Source organism: Kogia breviceps, chromosome 9 (assembly GCF_026419965.1).
Source record: "Kogia breviceps isolate mKogBre1 chromosome 9, mKogBre1 haplotype 1, whole genome shotgun sequence".
Taxonomy (NCBI): Eukaryota; Metazoa; Chordata; class Mammalia; order Artiodactyla; family Physeteridae; genus Kogia; species Kogia breviceps.
In genome coordinates, this window is record NC_081318.1 from 25,626,255 (window position 1) to 25,646,480 (window position 20,226).

A 20,226-nucleotide genomic window follows, 5' to 3' on the forward strand; every position below is an offset into this window, starting at 1 on the left:
AGGGCAAGAAGTCTAGACCTTTACATTCTCACATCAACCAGTCACACCTTCAGGAAGAGTGTGTTTCTTTGGGGAAGGTAACTCCTCAGCAGAGGGCAATTAGCTGAGAGGACTGATACCTGAGATCTATTATCCAGCCTCTGGGGAATAATTCCTTCAGGCTTGAAGGATGATCTGGATGGCAGTGCACAGCATCCATTAGGACCTGATCCATACTGCTTCTTTGGAAAATCTACAATCACCTTATTTAACTTGGATTATTATTTCTATAAAGACTACCCTCATTTCTATCCCCATATCACAAACTATGTATTATTTTCATGTACTGCCATATAGTCTCTACATTGAAGACAACCCCAAATTTCCCCCTGCTTTAGTTATCCCAAGTCTGTGCATAACTTCAGAGAAGAGTCACATCTATATGAGCATATGTATTGAGAACAGATGGTATATTTGGAGCATGGAGCAGTATGCAAGTTGTACAATTTTCTCTATGGAAATTATAAGTACAGACACATTTTTGCTACTTGAGAGTGGACTCAATTAGAATTGAAGAAGTCCTTCCCCCCACCCCCCCCCCACTTAACAGGCAGAAAGCTGGAGTCAGACATTCTTTTGTGTGCATTTTTTCTATGCTGTTCTACATCTGGTCCTGTTATTTAGCAAATAATGTGCTGATCAAAATTTGTGATCTCCTTTTCTTACACCTAGTTTAGGCTTCTCTCTTTTTATATTTTGGTTTTAATTTATGTAACTTTGATAGTCATCTATTTTGTGGATGCTGTATATTGGATAAGATCCCAGTGATATCACCATGGTGTCAAGAGATATTGTTGAAGGCTTAAAGAACAACAGCTCAGAAAGAGAAGACAAAGATAAACACTACGCTTTTGTTAGAAAGTCTCTGTCTCTATTACAATCAACACACAGGCACACACAATCACCCTCATTCATGTATGCTTACTGATCAAAGATTAGCCTGTTAGTTAGAATCTTGATTTCTCTAAACATAATTACCAATAGCAGATGTTTACTTGTGGACTTACTTTTAATTAAAACATTTTAATTATTATTTTTAGTTTATACTTTTTTAGAGCTTATAATTATTTATCTAGAGTTATTAACTCACTTATTAAGATGTAGGATACAACAGCAACGATGTTATAATGTGTATTTTTAGCTAAGATAATGAATAAAGGTGATTGGTCCCATATGCCTCAAATAAAATACTAAAAACTATGCTTTTGGCTATCACTTGGGATTTTTTCAAAACTTTCTATTTTGAGGTATCAGACTTATAGAAATTTGCAAGATTACTAAGAATTCTCTTCACTCAGATTTCTCAAATGTTAACATTTTATATTTGCCATATCCTTCCCTCTCTATTATTGTTTATTATGTAAATCTAATTTTTTCTGAACCATTTGAGAGTAAGTTACAGACATGATGCCCCCTAACTTTAAATACTTCAATATGTCTTTCTATAAACGAATATATTCTTTCACTAACTGCAGTGTAATAATAAAAACAGGAAACTAATATTGATATAATACTACTATCTAATTTATATACCTTGTTCAGAGTTTACCTGTTATCTCAATAATGTCCTGCCAATTTGTAATTATAGTTAAGTATAATTACAATTGCTTTCTCTTTCTTTAGAAGAGTAACATTTAGTTATGGGTCCTTAATACATAAAAGCTCTGAAAATGTATGCTATATTTTGTATTTGTGTGCATGTGTACTTTCCTCTGGGAAAGGGTCTATATATTTCATCAGATTTCCAAAGAGGCCACTAACCTCAAAAAAATTTTATAGACCATTGCACTGGGAAGTAAGTAGGGGAAGAGGGCCAGAATGGGTCCAGAGGCAGGAGTACATGGCCTGTACTTGCTCAAACCTGGTGGGGATCTAGGCAACCAGATTCGTATGGTTCCCAAGGTTTGTGCCTGGTTCTGTTGTACTCAATAGGGCCCAAGAACAGATAGTATAAGAGATATAAATCCTCAAGGCAAGGGTAAACAATGTGTTTTCAGGGGCTTTAGAGAACAGATGTCAAGAAGGAATTAGACATTTAAGATACTGGGAGAAGTGCCAGTAAAGGAAAAAGAGAGGGACCAGGAGAAGGAAGACAGAGCTTATTGGAAGTGGTGCAGGCCTGATACCTGTGAAGGAGAGGGGGAAGAATGGAGGAAGAATGTGTATGGAGAGTGTCAAACTGCAGCAGAATTCTAAGAAAATTTAGCCAGACCAGGTGAGTCCTTGAGTTAAAGTCCTCCATAAGAGGAGACCCAGGTTGGGCAAGAATGGACGTCTCTGGTACCCCTGCTATGTTTTTACATTGACCGGAAGCAGCAACTGATAAGCATGACCTTGGAATAAATACAATGATGGATCCACGGCACAGCAGCTGGGTCCATTAGCCAACTATCTTCCCTTAGCAGATAAGCAATACATCTCACACAGGTGAGTCCATCCGGTTCCCCTGTGTCACTATCTGAGGTACCTGGAGCATGCTAGTAGCTAACATGATAGGGGTACCATCAAGCAAATAAGGGGTAAGAGCTCTCATTCAGAAGACCTGACAAACTACAAGTGCTCCATAAATGATAGTTGAATAAACATCACTATTGTAATCAATGTTCCACATGGGTTTCTAAGTGGTACAGAAAATATCTAAATCTCAATACTAACACTTTTACTTATGTTAGAACATTTGACGTGACGTGCAATTGCAATTACATTAATAGGATTATAAAATGTCAGAGACATTATACAGTTGACCTCAGTAGCTTTATTTTTTTTAAAAAAAACTCTTCAAAAGTATTGATGATTTTTCTATTTGTTTTTGTTACTTTCCTTATATCAACCAAAACTTTATTTCTGCTTTTGTCACAACTTACATTCCAGTGAAAATGCACATTTGAGCCTATGATCTAAATGTAAATGCAGACTTCTTTCAGAATTTGTGAATATATTCCAGCTGCTTTGTGATAGGTAGCCAATTATGTATAATATATCATAGAGAGGAAGCAATTACATTCATTTTCTTGGGCACTGAGAAATTTGATAAGGGTGACAACACTTTGGCACATTGAGCTGTGATAAGTTAATTTTTTAAAAGGCATAAAATATAGGGCAGTTGAATTGCAGCCATTTGTTTTTAAATTGTTGGAAATTGCATTAACTTAGATGCTTTCAGATGACAAGAGGGAATGAAAAAATTAATTTAGAAATCGGTTCTAAATGCGCAATGAGTACTAGGCCCATTCACTTAAAACAAAACACTTCATTCTAAGAATAAACCAACTCCCGGAACCTAACACTTAGCTTCACATGGGACTGGACCTTTGTGTAACTGAAGAAGGCAAAGTCTTCTCATTATGCATAATGTTGTTTTACTGAACTCTTTTCCATTTAAAAATGATGCTCCTTTTCCTATTTTCTGTAAGGCAACCAACATCCACATTTCTTCTTCTTCTCTTCATTAAAATACTCTCTCAGGGAGATAGGTAAATTTATCAATACTCTGAGATACGTGAGTTACAATTCTAATAAATGCACAGAGTATTTCCATCTATTTATTCAGTGGGCATCTCTAATGGGACAAATGCTATACAATCTACTCACTATATCATGTGTGCATTGAGAGTCACATACTGGACACAGTAGTGTTATGAAAGGGGCTTCACATGAACTTGAGGCAAATTTGCCCTGTGGGTGTGTTGAAATGGGGTAGGGGGGATACAATTTAGTCAGAGGAGTAGCATGATCTGTGATATGGAAGTGGGCACTGAGTGATCCATTCGGGAAATTATAAGTGACATGAAGTCTAGAGCAAGTGACATGGTAACAATGTCTCAAATTTTCTGGGGTCCTCCTAGCTCATACTTGTTGTTCTGGCATAATGAACAATATTCGCTTTTGGTCACGGATGTTCAGTTTGGACATTATATGATCACTTTGAGCATAGAGAAGATGTGAGAGAGAGATGGATGATGAGGTTAAAGAGATAGGCAGGGACTGTATTATGGGTACAGCAAGTCATTTGAACTTTCTCAGACGGAAGTGGGAAACTTCTACTTTTTCTAAACTTAAAAAAACTTTAAAAAAACTTAAAAAAAGAGGTCTAATAGTGAACAGTCAGACATTAGTAAGATGGGGGAGGCTTTATGGCCGATCACTTCCTAATAACATCAATCCATGCCATATATACTATTTCTCATTTCAAACACTGGTTTTCCTCTAGCTTCATCTATTTCCACATCTAAACATTAAAGCCTGGCAGCTTAGCTATGGGCTTTATTATTTTAAACATCAATGTAAACAAGAGTTTTTTTGTAATATCTACTAAATAAAAAGGTTTCTTGTGTGTTTCAGATATATCATGGGAAGGATTATGCCTGAGTGAATTGTTAAAGAGCATTAGTAATGGCTTCAAACAACCATGGAGTATGTTATACAATTTTCTTTAAGAAAATGAAAATATTTAAAATAAAGGGAAAAATTAAAACCCACTCTCAAGATTCTCTTCCTTTCCTCTAAGGTGAAATTCTGCAATTTGCCTGTCAGGTAAGCCTACAGGTCCCCTGAGATGAGGTATCCTAAGTCACCTCAGCAGAGACCATTCCTTTCCTGGATTTCATTAAGGCTCTGCTCTGAAAAATATCTTCTTTCCAGTGACTCCAGAGAATTCAGTGAAAGCTGTGGAAAATGAACAGGATAAACACAGAGTAGCACTGATGATTCTGTAATAATTCCAGTGCTGTCTCATGGACTGCACACTGAGTTTAGTAAACACAGTTTGCTGATCCATGCCAGGAATTTTGCTGTAACAACAAAGTATACCTATGTGTACAGAGAACCAAACACAAGTGGGAAGAACAGAAAGCTACAAACATATTTACACGAGAAGAAATTCAGAGCTCATAATCAGGTGGAATAGTAGGACCGATCTGTGTTTTGTTTCTTTGGGTATTATTATAGTACTTCATTTGTGCTCTCAGGCACAAACTTCAAATTTTCTTCCATAAAATACATATTATTATGGGTTTTTTTACATAAATTATTTGCAATGAGATAAAGGCACATGTTATTTTGAGACAAATTCTGACTGTTCCTTGAGTAGAAGAAATAGGGCAAAGAGAAGGCAGGATAATGGTGGCATAGCGTAAGTTTGTGGTCTGAGTTTATCCACAAAACGTTTCTCAGAGGTAAGATGAACTGCCCTCAGATTAACTGGTCCATTGTCAAGCTTCATTAATCCACATCCACCCACGAGCATCCCTTTTACTCTACACACTTTTGTTTGTGAATATTTTCTTTGCCTTTATTGACTATGTCCACACTGAAAGTAGTTTGTGTGGCATAGATTCCATAGAAAACAAACAAGGGGCTAATGAAAAAAGTGTAGAGACAGTTTCATAAAGTGCCACAAAATAATGCCGAAACTACACAGAGCCACACTCTATAAATAGAGTTAACTACTCTCAAAAGTTACCAGACATTACTCATTCTACAATGTCAAGATGAAATGAAGATAGCCTTCTTCCCGGGGGGCACCATGCTTAAAATATAATCATCAATTAAAATTACACACAAAATTATTAAAAATGTTAAACAAATGGAAAGTAATATTTGAACATACATAGCTATATGTTACCTTTAGAATGTAAAGGATTAATAAAAATAAGCAGAACACAAACACCTCTATAGAAAAGAAGTGTTAGGCTAAAATAAGAAGAGAAACAATTTGCTAATAAGTTCTAAAATATGATAAATAATGAAACAAATAAACTAAAAAAAAAATAGAAGACAAGTTTTCATCCACGAAGTCAGAAAAGAGAAAAATAAAAATAAGGCTGTGATGGTTAATTTTATGTGTCAACTTGACTGAATCATGGGGTATTTGGCTAAACGTAATTTCCTGGTGTGTTTGTAAGAGCGTTCCTGGATAGATGAGTTTAGCATTTTAATCGATAAGACTGAGTAAAGCAAACTGCCCTCTCCAGTGTGGGTGGGCATCATCCAATCTGTTGAGGGCTTGAACAGAATTAAAAACTAGGAAGGAAGAGTTCACTCTCTGTTTGAGCTAGGATACCAGTATTCTCTCGCCCTCAGATTGGGATTGGGATTTATACTTTCAGACTTGGACTAGAACTACACCATGGACTTTCCTGGGTCTTCAGTATGCAAGTGGCAGATCACGGAATATAAGAACCTCCATAATCACATAAGCCAATTCCTTATAAATTTCTCCCTTTCTTTCTCTCTCTCCCCCTCTCCTCCTCGTGTCTCTTTCTCTCTCTCTCTTTCTCTAGACAAACATGACTAATGCAAATATTCAATGTTACTGAAGATGTAGTGAATTGGGCACTTTCATACGTTGCAGGAAGGAGTGTGAAATAAAACATCTTTCATATAATAGTAAAGAATATTATATTTTAATGGCATCCGCTTTATCCCAGTAGTTATATCTCTAAGAATCTATTCTAAAGTGGTAATCAGAAATGTGTAAAACTACAAATGTTAAAAATCAATTGCTGTATTATTATAGATATGAAAATTTTACTAAACCAAAATATCCAATAATAAGAAAATGCTCAAAAAATAACCTTTCTATTCAATGAGAACCTTATGTTGCCATTATGCAGGTTGCTTTATGAAGATCTATATCACAGAAAATTACTTAGAAAATACTATTACAATAAAACATAGCAAACTATAAAATAACATATGAAGTATAAACCAAGCATTAACTTAAATATAAAAGAGAGGAAATACACCAAAACTTTGAATTTGTTTTATGTTGATTAAAGAAATATGAGTTCTTTAAAGATTCTGCTTTTAAAATTTCCAAAATTTTCAGTTTTATAAAATGGATATATATATTGTTTATAACATGAAAAATGTGGGTTAAAATAGAAAGCTATAGTTGAGACTGTTGTAGAGAATAGCTAAAATTATTAATAGATAATCCTAGAAGCCCGTAGGCTTCTGAAAAGTGCATCTAAATTTAGAAGGAAGAAAAACTAATGGTAATCTCATTGATGTTACTTAACTTTGCCCTTTTCTGGTTGTTTTTTCTATTCTTATTACTAAATCACATGCACCCTACGTCATAGGTAATTCAGAATTTGGCATGGGATTTCAAACTGTAATACAGATTTTTACATTATTTGATTTAACTACTAAATAGAATTGTCTACTTTTCTGATTATGCTAATAATTCTTAATTTTCCATAATTTCTGTTAATTTTGAGATAAGTTCGAAGACTTTGAGTCACTAATAAATGTTTAGCCTGGTATTCAGCATAATTTTCATTCTATTCTTCAGATTCAGTATTTTCTGAATTTCATCCACAATCTATAGAATTATATTGACTTTCTAAGGTATGAAGGAGCATAATAAGTTTTTTGTGCTATAAAAATTAGAGTTAAGGATAATGATATTTAAAACTATTGTTAATAAAAATGAATTCAGATTATGTTGCCAAAAGTGGAAAATTTTAAACAAAAAAAGAAAAAAATCTTCAATCATTTATTGAATGATAAATGATTGAAGATTCAAATGAATCACTGTCAGTGAGAAAATATTATGATGTCTAGAGAAAAAGTATCACCCAGAAATAACCATAGATTAATAGTTCTATTTCTCTTAAAAATACCCCCAAATGAATGACCTATTCATCATATTACTGAAACTTGATAGAAACACCTATAATAATATTTAGTTTCTCTTGTTCTGATTCTACATTCACAAAACAATTAGAATCCAATCTAATTAGGAGTTTGTATCAAGTTCTCCATCAGAAAGAGCTGTGTGCGGATGGAATTATCCAAGTTAGCTTGCAAGTTATCAAATAATGAATTAGCACCTGGATAGGAAATTATTCTCTTGTGAGCTTTGCCTATAATGAGTTAGCTTCTCATGGCCATTTCAAACATGTATACACTGATATAATTAAGTACAGTGTAGTAGTTAAGAGGGCAGGCTCTTGAGTCTGACTCTGTATTAATAGGCTATCTAATTGCTACATGACCTTAGGCAAATCAGAAGACAGTTTCTTTCTCTGCAGAAGAGGGATAATAATGTATACTTCAAGTGGTTGTTATGAGAATAACAAAACGGAATAAATAAGTTAGCATATATGTAATTCTTAGAAAAGTGGCACCTGGTAAGTGTTCAATGAATATTAACTGTTGTTACTCCTAATACTACTTTATCATCTAAACTTGCTTATCTGCTTATCATAACCAGAAAAAATAGCTTTAAGGATTCTCAGCTTAAATAGCCTGTTAGTCTTACCAATACCTAAGCAAGTGGAATTCATGATGGACTAAGATCTCTACTTTGATAAAACCAATATGTGCTATTAAGCATCTTGCTTAGATTAAGTTTAAATAATTATGTATAGTGATATATTTGTATCTAGTTTTAGTGATTAAGTATTTAGTGATATATGCTTTTCATTCTATAACCTAAGCTTTAACTAATACATATTCTTTGGTATCATCTATACACATTATATTTCTTTCTTACAATTAGAATAGCGATTAAAAGCTTATTGTATTACAATCTGAGGTCACTTCCATAAGATTGGCACTTGCTCAGTATTTTATCACAATAAAATTTCAGACAATTTGCTTTTAATTTATGGCAACTAAGAGAGTATTCTATATTTCAAGCTTTAATTAAAGGCGTTTATCTCAATAAATGCCCCAAACTAAATTCCAGTGCTTTGCAAAATTAACTCATGTCTTTCCCTAAGTGGGAGGTTTAAATCAAAATGTTTCTGTTTCAGAAGTTTTGTGTCCTAATTATTCATATGTTTCTGCTCTAAAAACACTGAAGAAAGTTGCACTTCCTTTAAAATGTGAGCAAAGCAGCATCTCAGAGAAAGTTCATCAGTCACAATCCCAAGAGACCCCTTCCGTTCCACACAGATACCCAACCACAGTGCGCTTTTTCTCTCACACTTCCTGATAATTGCATTGAAATATCACTCACTTACAGTGTAAGGCTGTGAAGAAGAAAGGTAATTGCATGATGATACACTATGCTAGAATTCTGGTTTGTAATATTAACCTTAAAAGAAAAGAAGTTCTAAGTTCATTCACGCACAGTGAAATGGTTAATAAGCAAAACTCTAGAGACAGGAATTACAACCTTCAAGATGGCGGAGGAATAAGACGCGGAGATCACCTTCCTCCCCACAAATACATCAAAAATACATCTTCATGTGGAACAACTCCTACAGAACACCTAATGAATGCTGGCAGAAGACCTCAGACTTCCCAAAAGGGAAGAAACTGCCCACATACCTGGGTAGGGCAAAAGAAAAAAGAAAAAACAGACAAAAGAATAGGGACGGGACCTGCACCAGTGGGAGGGAGCTGTGAAGGAGGAAAAGTTTCCACACACTAGGAAGCCCCTTCACTGGTGGAGACGGGGGTTCGGGGTGGGGGGGAAGATTCCGGGCCTCGGAGGAGAGCGCAGAAACACGGGTGCTGAGGGCAAAGCGGAGAGATTCCCGCACAGAGGATCAGTGCCGACCAACACTTACCAGCCTGAGAGGCTTGTCTGCTCACCTGCCGGGGCGGGCGGGGGCTGGGAGCTGAGGCTCGGGCTTCGGTCGGATCCCAGGGAAAGGACTGGGGTTGGCGGCGTGAACACAGCCTGAAGGGGTTAGTGCGCCACAGCTAGCCGGGAGGGAGTCCAGGAAAAAGCCTGGACCTGCATAAGAGGCAAGAGACGATTGTTTCGGGATGCGTGAGGAGAGGAGATTCAGAACACCACCTGAACGAGCTTGAGGGACAGGCGTGAGCCGCAGCTATCAGCACGGACACCAGAGACGGGCATGAAATGCTAAGACTGCTGCTTCAGCCACCAAGAATCCTGTATGCAAGCACAGGTCACTATCCACACCTCCCCTCGTGGGAGCCTGTGCGGCCCACCACTGCCAGGGTGCCATGATCCAGGGACAACTTCCCCAGGAGAACACACAGCGCACCTCAGGCTGCTGCAATGTCATGCCTGCCTCTGCCGCCACAGGCTTGCCTGCATTCCAATTATAGCTACCGTCCCCTCCCTCCCCGGGCCTGAGTGAGCCAGAGCCCCCGAATCAGCTGCGCCTTTAACCCCGTCCTGAGTGAAGAACAGATGCCCTCAGGCGACCTACACGCAGAGGAGGGGCCAAATCCAGAGTTGAACCCCGGGAGCTGTGCGAACAAAGAAGAGAAAGGGAAATCCTTCCCAGCAGCCTCAGGAGCAGTGGATCAAATATCCACAATCAACTTGTACCCTGCATCTGTGGAATACCTGAATACACAAGGAATCATCCCAAAATTGAGGCTGTGGACTTTTGGAGCAACGGTAGACTTGGGGTATGCTGTATGTGACAGACTAGTTTCTGACTTTTATGTTTATCTTAGTACAGTTTTTAGCACTTGTTATCACTGGTGGATTTGTTTATTGGTTTTGTTGCTCTCTGTTGCTTGTATTGCTTTTTAAATTTTTTGATTTTAATAATATTTTTATTTAATAACTTTATTTTATTTATTTTCTTTCTTTCTTTCTTTTCTCCCTTTTCTTCTGAGCCGTGTGGCTGACAGAGTCCTCATGCTCCAGCCAGGTGTCAGGACTGAGCCTCTGAGGTGGTAGAGCCGAGTTCAGGACATTGGACCACCAGAGAACTCCTGGCCCATGTAATACCAATTGGCAAGTGTGCTCCCAGGGATCTCTGTCTCAACGCTAAGACCCAGCTCCACTCAAAGACCAGCAAGCTCCAGTGCTGGACACACCATGCCAAACAACTAGCAAGACAGGAACACAAGGCCACTCATTATCAGAGAGGCTGCCGAAAATCATAATACAGTCACAGACACCCCAAAACACACCACTGGTCGCAGTCCTGCACATCAGAATGACAAGATCCAGCCCCACCCACCAGAACACAGGCACCAGTCCCCTCCACCAGGAAGTCTACACAAGCCACTGAAACAACCTTATCCAATGGGGGCAGACACCCAAAACAATGGCAACTATGATCCTGCAGCCTATGAAAAGGAGACCTCAAACAAAGTAAGTTAAACAAAATAAGACAGGGAAATATGCAGCAGATGAAGGAACAATGTAAAAACCCACCAGACCAAACAAATGAAGAAGAAATAGGTAGTCTACCCGAAAAAGAATTCAGAGTAAAGACAGTAAAGATGACCCAAAATCTTGGAAACAGAATGGAGACAATACAAAAGTATAACAAGAAACTAGAAGAACTAAAGAGTAAACAAACAATGATGAATAACACAATAAATGAAATTAAACATTCTCTAGAAGGAATCAGTAGCAGAATAACTGATGCAGAAGAATAGAAAAGTGACCTGGAAGATAAAATAGTGGAAATAACTACCACAGAGAAGAATAAAGAAAAAAGAATGAAAAGAATTGAGGACAGTCTCAGAGACCTCTGGGACAATATTAAACACACCAACATTTGAATTATAGGGGTCCCAGAAGAAGAAGAGAAAAACACAATCAAGTCCAGGAAGTGCAGAGAGTCCCATACAGGATAAATCCAAGGAGAGAAATGTCAAGACACATATTAAACTATCAAAAATTAAATACAAAGAAAAATATTAAAAGCAGCAAGGGAAAAGTGACAAATAACATACAAGGGAATCCCCCAAACGGCTAACAGCTGATCCTTCAGCAGAAACTCTGCAAGCCAGAAGGAAGTGGCAGGACATATGTAAAGTGATGGAAGGGAAAAAGCTACAACCAAGATTACTCGACCCAGCAAGGATCTCATTCAGATTTAATGGAGAAATTAAAACCTTTACAGACAAGTAAAAGCTAAGAGAATTCAGCACCACCAAACCAGCTTTACAACAAATGCTAAAGGAACTTCTCTGGGCAGGAAACACAAGAGAAGGAAAAGACCTACAAAAACAAACCCAAAACAAAGAGGAAAGTTGTAATAGGAACATATTGATAATTACCTTAAATGTAAATGGATAAAAGTCTCCAACCAAAAGACCTAGACTGGCTGAAGGATACAAAACAAGACCTGTATATATGCTGTCTACAAGAAACCCACTTCAGACCTAGGGACACATACAGACTGAAAATGAGGGGAAGGAAAAAGAAATTGCATGCAAATGGAAACCAAAAGAAAGCTGGAGTAGCAATTCTCATATCAGACAAAAAAGACTTTAAAATAAAAACTATTACAGAGACAAAGAAGGACACTACATAATGATCAAGGGGTCAATACAAGAAGAATATATAACAATTGTAGATAATTATGCACCCAACATAGGAGCATCTCAATATAAAAGGCAAATGCTAACAACCATAAAAGAGGAGATTAACAGGAACATGATAAGAGTGGGGGACTTTAACACCCTACTTTCACCAACGGACAGATCATCCAAAATGAAAATAAATAAGGAAACACAAGCTTTAAATGACACATTACACAAGATGGACTTAATTGATATTTATAGGAAATTCCATCCAAAAACAACAGAATACACTTTCTTCTCAAGTGCACATGGAACACTCTCCAGGAAAGATCATATCTTGGGTCAAAACTCAAGCCTTGGAAAATTTAAGAAAGCTGAAATCATATCAAGTATCTTTTCTGACCACAACACTATGAGACTAGATATCAATTACACACACACACAAAAAAACCCTGTAAAATATACAAACACAGGGAGGCTAAACAGTATATTCCTAAGTAACAAAGAGATCACTGAAGAAATCAAAGAGAAAATTTAAAAAATACCTAGAAACAAATGACAATGAAAACATAACAATCCAAAACCTATGGGATGCAGCAAAAGCAGTTCTAAGAGGTAAGTTTATAGCAATACAATCCTACCTCAAGAAACAAGAAACATCTTAAACAACCTAACCTTATACCTTACAGATGTAAGGACCTTTTCCTTACACCTTTCTAACCTTACAGGATAGAAAGCCCAGAGATAAACCAACACACATAAGGTCACCTTAACTTTGATAAAAGACGCAAGAATATACAATGGAGAAAAGACAGCCTCTTCAATAAGTGGTGCTGGGAAAACTGGACAGCTACATGTAAAAGAATGAAATTAGAACACTTCCTAACACCATACACAAAAATAAACTCCAAATGGATTAAAGACCTAAATGTAAGGCCAGACACTATAAAACTCTTAGAGGAAAACATAGGTAGAACACTCTATGACATAAATCACAGCAAGATCCTTTTTGACCCACCTCTGAGAGAAATGGAAAGAAAAATAAAAAATAAACAAATGGGACATATTGAAACTTAAAAGTTTTTACACAGCAAAGGAAACCATAAATAGGACGAAAAGACAACCCTTAGAATGGGAGAAAACATTTGCAAATGAAGCAACTGACAAAGGATTAATCCCCAAAATATACAAGCAGCTCATGCAGCTCAATATCAAAAAAACAAACAACCCAATCCAAAAATGGGCAGAAGACCTAAACAGACATTTCTCCAAAGAAGATATACAGATTGCCAACAAACACATGCAAGGATGCTCAACATCACTAATCATCAAAGAAATGCAAATCAAAACTTCAATGAGGTATCACCTCACACCAGTCAGAATGGCCATCATCAAAAAATCTACAAACAATAAATGCTGGAGAGGGTGTGGAGAAAAGGGAACCCTCTTGCACTGTTGGTGGGAATGTAAACTGATACAGCCACTGTGGAGAACAGTATGGAGCTTCCTTAAAAAACTAAAAATAGAACTACCATATGATCCAGTAATCCCACTACTGGGCATGTACCCTGAAAAAACCATAATTCAAAAGAGACATGTACTATAACATTCATTGCAGCACTATTTACAATAGCCAGGACATGGAAGCAACCTAAGTGTCCATCAACAGATGAATGAATAAAGAAGATGTGGCACATATATACAATGGAATATTACTCAGCCATAAAAAGAAATGAAATTGAACTTTTTGTAGTCAGCTGGATGGACCTAGAGTCTTTCATAGAGTGAAGTTAAGTCAGAGAGAGAAAAACAAATACAGTATGATAACACATACATATGGTATTTTAAAAAAAAAAGTTTCTGAGGAACCTCGGGGCAGGATGGGAATAAAGACGCCGATGTAGAGAATGAACATGAGGACACAGGGAGGGGAAGGGGAAGCTGGGATGAAGTGAGAGAGTGGCATTGACATATATACACTACCAAATGTAACATAGATAGCTAGTGGGTAGCAGCTGCAGGGCACACAGAAATCAACCTGATGCTCTGTGACCACCTAGAGGGGTGGGATAGGGATGTTGGGAGGGAGATGCAAGAGGGAAGGGATATGGGGATATATGTATACATATAGCTGATTCACTTTGTTATAGAGCAGAAACTAACACAACATTATAAAGCAATTATACTCCAATAAAGGTGTTAAAAATGATTAAATGAAGTACAGTATACAATGTAATAACTACTCAGTATCAAAATATTGCTTATTAATCCACAAAACAAAGTAGATTATTCTTTAAAATATTATGCTGAATGAAAGAAGCCAGACATGATAGCGTACATACTGTAAGTTTAATCTACATTGATATAAAGCAGATCAGTGGTCTCCAGGGACTGGTGTTGGTGTAGAGAAGGGTTGCAAAGCAGGTTATAGGAACTTTTGGGATGATGGAAATATTTTATAACCTGACTGTGGTACAGTTACATAACCATATATTTTTCAAAATTCATAAATGGGTCAGTATGTAAAGTATAAAGTTTGATTTTAAAAAAACCCTAACATACACAGATACACAGACACATGTGAATGCACACACATGCATACACACACCTATATCTATTCACAATATAATAATCATACGCCTATTTTAAAGGCTTAAAGTCAAGATTAAAATGACTATTCAATTATCTGTGTTAATTATCGACTTCTCAGTATTAGATGAGTGACTTGGAACAAATTATTTTTGCATGTTGAGATTGCTTTAAACACTAGAGATCTGACCTTTTCCTATAAATTGCTCAATTTTGGAAATTTATTAAACTGCAGGCTAGTACAAAAGTCTCATCTTTTCACATATCAAATGATATTCGTGTGATTTTAAAGGTGATAACGTCTATTAACATAAATCATTTATTCCTTTCTATTGGGGTGAGTCATATAATATTACTCATATATTTTATATGTTGTAATATTTAAATATTCTAATATTTATCACAAAGAACCCATGTGTGTATTATAAAAAAAAAAAAATCAAAACCAGTTTTCCACGTGTTTGACGACGGCCTAATGCAACACTCCTACCATGATGGATGTGCTCTGTATCTGTCCTGTGTAATGTGATTCCCACTAGCCACATGGAGCTATTAAGCACTTGACATGCTAGGACGATTGAAGAACTTAAAATTTAGGTTTTTTTACTTTTAATTAATTTAAATTTAAATAGTCACATGTGGCTATTAGTTACCATACTGGACAGCCAGACCTACTACCTGGAATAGATGAAGTTGGTAATTCTTTGCATTTATGTCAATCTACTGTCTTACATTATGGGAGGATTCTCTCTACACCTCCTCACTCCTACTTAATAGGATGAAATACTCACATGATTTAGTCATATTCTGAGCTTTTGTTAGAATAATTTTACATGGGCAAGATTATTCCACATTAAATTATGTCATACATGAGTATGGTGACCTCAGAGTCTTTCACCACACTCACAAGGCAGATGGAGAAAGCTGAATCCAAATCTGTCTCACGGCATAATTTGAGCCAGCTTATTTCTCTCTTCTCTTACACAAGTTGTTAGGTGCTTGGGAGTTACTGGTACCGGTTAGTGTTAAGGTTTCAAGTTTGAGAAATGGTAGAAGCCCATTAGCTAGTGTCTAATCTATTTATTCTACTTCAGATTACTGAAGAGTCTGATCTTTGGAATAATGGGCACTGGCTTCTTAATGAACCGTTCCTATTTCCATTGCCTTTTTGTAAATACAGAAGGTTTTCTACCTAATAGTGGTTTGGGTTCCAAAAGACTGTTCATAAATTCTAAATCACTAAAGAAGGATTTATACATTTTGTCCCTGCATATTTTTAAATAAAGCACAGTCATTTTCTTAAATGATTTGTGCTTTGCCTTTCAGAGTGGTTCTATTTTGGAATGTTTTATTGTTATGGAATGTTCTGTTGTCTCTTCTTAATTTTCATCATAATCATATCCTCACCGCCTTTGCACATATTGGAAAGGATGAGGTTAGTGGTGCCTATATAGCAATACATTCTCAGCACACCCATAATAAAGAAAGGATATGATATTTCTGACCATTTAGAGAAACTCTGATCATGTATATTTTAAAATGTTTGATTGTGGGTGTCGACTCTCTGCAGAGTAGATAGGGGCCATATTTATTTGTAATTCTAAAGAAATTACATTTTTTTCAACTATAATAACTGTGACAAAAATCTGAGATTCAAAATTAAAGTTCATTGGGGAATACATGGTTTAAAAATGTTTTTAACAAGGTATATGAGCAAATTGTTTGAAGACCAGTGGTCTAGACCAATGACTAGCAAGATCTCAGGCTCCATTTATGGAATTTGTAAGCTGAGTTTACATGAAGGGAAGATTTGGTATTTCTGTTGGCACTTGACCAGGACGATGACTGGCAAAGTATCTGATCTTGGTATCCTGTTCCTAAAACCATTAAAAATTTATACTGATTTTAGATATTTAACTATAGCAATGATTGGTGAATGAAAAAGAACATATAGAGACACAAAGGTCTCCAGAATGACAAGGTCAATCCAGCCCTCTCTGATATCTGATTAACAACACTGACCCATTCATGGAAACCACCGTTACATACTAGCGCTTAGTACAGTGCTTGACACAGTGCGGGCATGCAGTGAAGGTTTTTTGAATGAATAAGTAATCCTGGACATTGATAAGATATTCGACAATTTTTTTCCTCCACAATAAGACATACACAAAATAACTTGTACATGCACACACAAACACACATATCCTTGGGCATAAGCTTATTTTGCAATTTAAAAGACCCCATCAGAAATTTGATTTTCAGTTTTGAAAATAATTATAAATATGACTCTTTCTTCAACCTTGAAAGCTTCTTATTATTCCTGTATCTACCTTGTAGGAGAAACTGGTTTTGAAAAATATTTTTGCCTTGAGGTTTTCCTAGTAGCTTATACTCTGGTCACAGTAAAATTCTGCTTCTTCGAATAAAATTATGGTTTTAATAAAACTTGTCTCCTTCAGAGATCATATTGCCTTTTCAAATTTAACTTCAGAAAATGTTTAAAGACTGAGGATTACTAGATTCGATTATTTTGTTTTCATCCAGAATGAATATTTAAATTGCTTAATATCTACCTTTTTAATACTATTCCCTAATTCTTAGTAACTAAATTTTTCACTAGATGTTGTTTTAAAATACTAGAAGAATTAATTGATTTGCATTATACCAAGCATTTGTGTAAGACTGAGCCCTTGCTATGTAACAATTTATTTTTCTGTATTCCAAGCCATCCCCACACGTTTAACGCCATCTGTTGTAACTACCAGGAAGCTAACGGGCTTCTTCCTCAGTCTTTATTTACTATCTAAAATGAACATTTGCAAATGTGTAAAATTTATAAACAGAAACAGGAGACTCTACGCAGGATGTGCAAAAAGGGAAATCTCTTTTGCTCTCGTCTTCTTTTACACACAATGTGCCTATTGTGTGGTATTCCGGAGCTCCAGGAACTCTGCGGATAGACCCTTTGGCAATTAAGCAGTAAGATGATCATGAAGCTCATCATAATAACGCTGAATTATTAGGGTTGTTGATTCAAAAAAGAAAAGTTATATCTTGTTTGGTACTGGGTTAATGTCAAAGGTATTTACTTGAATTCTAATGTTTGGAAATTTAATTATCTGCAAAATATGTACAGCTACTACTAATCGGGAGACCTGCATAAACAGAACACTGATTAGCCACCGTCTGATCATATCTGATGAAGAGAATAAGGAAAAAAATGGGTATGATACAAGATTCACAGATGGATTCTTTTCATATATGTGTGAGTCCAAAGATCTGCATCTTATGAGAGAGATCACTCACAATGATCACTGACATTCATATACACATGTGTGTTTGTGTTTATAACAGCATTTATCCCTCTGTTTCCATAACAAATGTGTGTTCTAGCTGCAGTCATATCTATATTCCTCAGGCAATCAGCTGGGATTCACGTTCTGCCTTTGAATATCATTTATTATTTTCCTCCTTTCACTGCCATTGCTCCTCTGCCTGCCTCAAAGTAGAGGAAGGAGGCCGAAAAGGAACAACAACTAGCCAACAACTAGCTCTATTACCTTCAGCAAGTGACTTTACCTTATACTTTACTTACACTTCAATATCCTCGTGTAAAAGTGTGTTGGACTAGACCACTGTGTGGTTTAACTTTTTGAAAAGCAGTTGTATACTTAAAAAACCTTACCTGAAAAAACTACACTCAATGGCTGAATGGAAGGCAGATAACAGTAAAACTGCTCTGGGTTCTAGACTAAGTCTGGAGTCCTGCCCTCTCAGCAGCACATAAGGTACATCTGCAAAGCCCTAAAAACATAATTTTAGAACAACTAGACTAGATTTTCTCCAAGTTTTTTTTCAGTCTTAAATATTATGATTCAGGATAACATGCAGAACAGTTATTAAATACTTGAAAAGGAAAGTGGTTGCAGTTAATGATGAAAACTGAATTTTACATTCACTGTATATTTATTTTAGTTATACCTTGACAATACTTCTCAGAACACATAATTGAAAATTACTTGGTCTCTATTACCACTGGTTTTGGACTCAGTTGTGTTACCAAATGCTCTTTATTTGTGGGTTAAAATAATATCATTTCTATGTATTATTGAATAATCTATTTTTCATCTGTTAAGTGAGGAAAACTGGATTAGATGTCTTCAAAGGTCTTTTCAAAGACTAGTAGTCAATTTTTCTCTGAATCGATGATAAATTTGGGCAAATTTAAGTACAGATTGACTACAAATTTTTCAATTAAAATGAATTTAATTCAATCCATATTTAAATAAAATTCAACTACAATGAATTTTAGTAAGAACTTTAGTCTTCCTATAGCCAACCATTTGCCCAATCCTCTTTCTTTATCAAGTCTGTTTTACTACATTAGACCAACCAAACTTCAGCTATTTCATTCATCTCCATACTCTACACTCTTTCCATTGATAAAACCTACCTGTTCTTGCAAGAATATTCTTTTTAAAGTAGTCCCATTCTAAAATCTCAGAGGGGCTCTCTCTATTACCATTGCAGCTGATTGCAAAAGGAACCACAAAAGTAACCCTTCTCTGTGATCACGCTTCTTGAAATATGACTTTGTAATAATTCTCAGCAAGAGATTAGTGTCTACAACCTGACCCCTTGATTCTGGGCTGGTCTTGCAACATATTTGTGTCTATAGAATGTAGTGGATGTGATGTTGTGCCAGTTTCAAGCCTAGGCTTCCAAGATGTCTTGTTTGTTTCTGCTCTCTCTTGCAGCTCTGCCACCTCCACATGATCAAATCTGGACTAGCCTGATGGATAAGGAAACACACATGCCCCAGTAACCCTTGTCTTCCCAACTGACAGGTAGCCAATATTTGTGAATGAGGCCATTCAAACCAGGGAAGCCCCAGCCTACCTGTCAGCTCATTACAGATGCATGAGTAAGTCAAGCCATGATCAGCCAACACCATCCACTTTACCCGATTCATGAGCAACTACAAATGGTTGTTATTTTATGCCAGTAAGTTTGGAGTGATTTTTTAATGCAGTAATAGCTAAAACCCACTTCCACTGCCCAATTTTCTGTACTGAACAACTTTTGTCTGGACTAATATAAAAATAGTCTCTTGCTCTGTCTCTAGTCTTCACATTCTCCATAGCACTGTCCCTCAGCAGTCTTCAAAATGCTGTATTCATATTGATGGTAATGGTAAAGATTTGCCAAGAAAAAGGCCAGATAATTTTAAGGGCATCATTTTCCACATCCTCTAATTCCATGGGTTCCTCTTCCCCAAACTGACCTGCCTGAGAATGCTCCTGTGATCAAGGCATCATGCTGGTTTTTCTTTCCCATGTCCTCTTCACAAGATGCCAACTCAAAACGTTGGTTTTGAGAAAAAGTCTT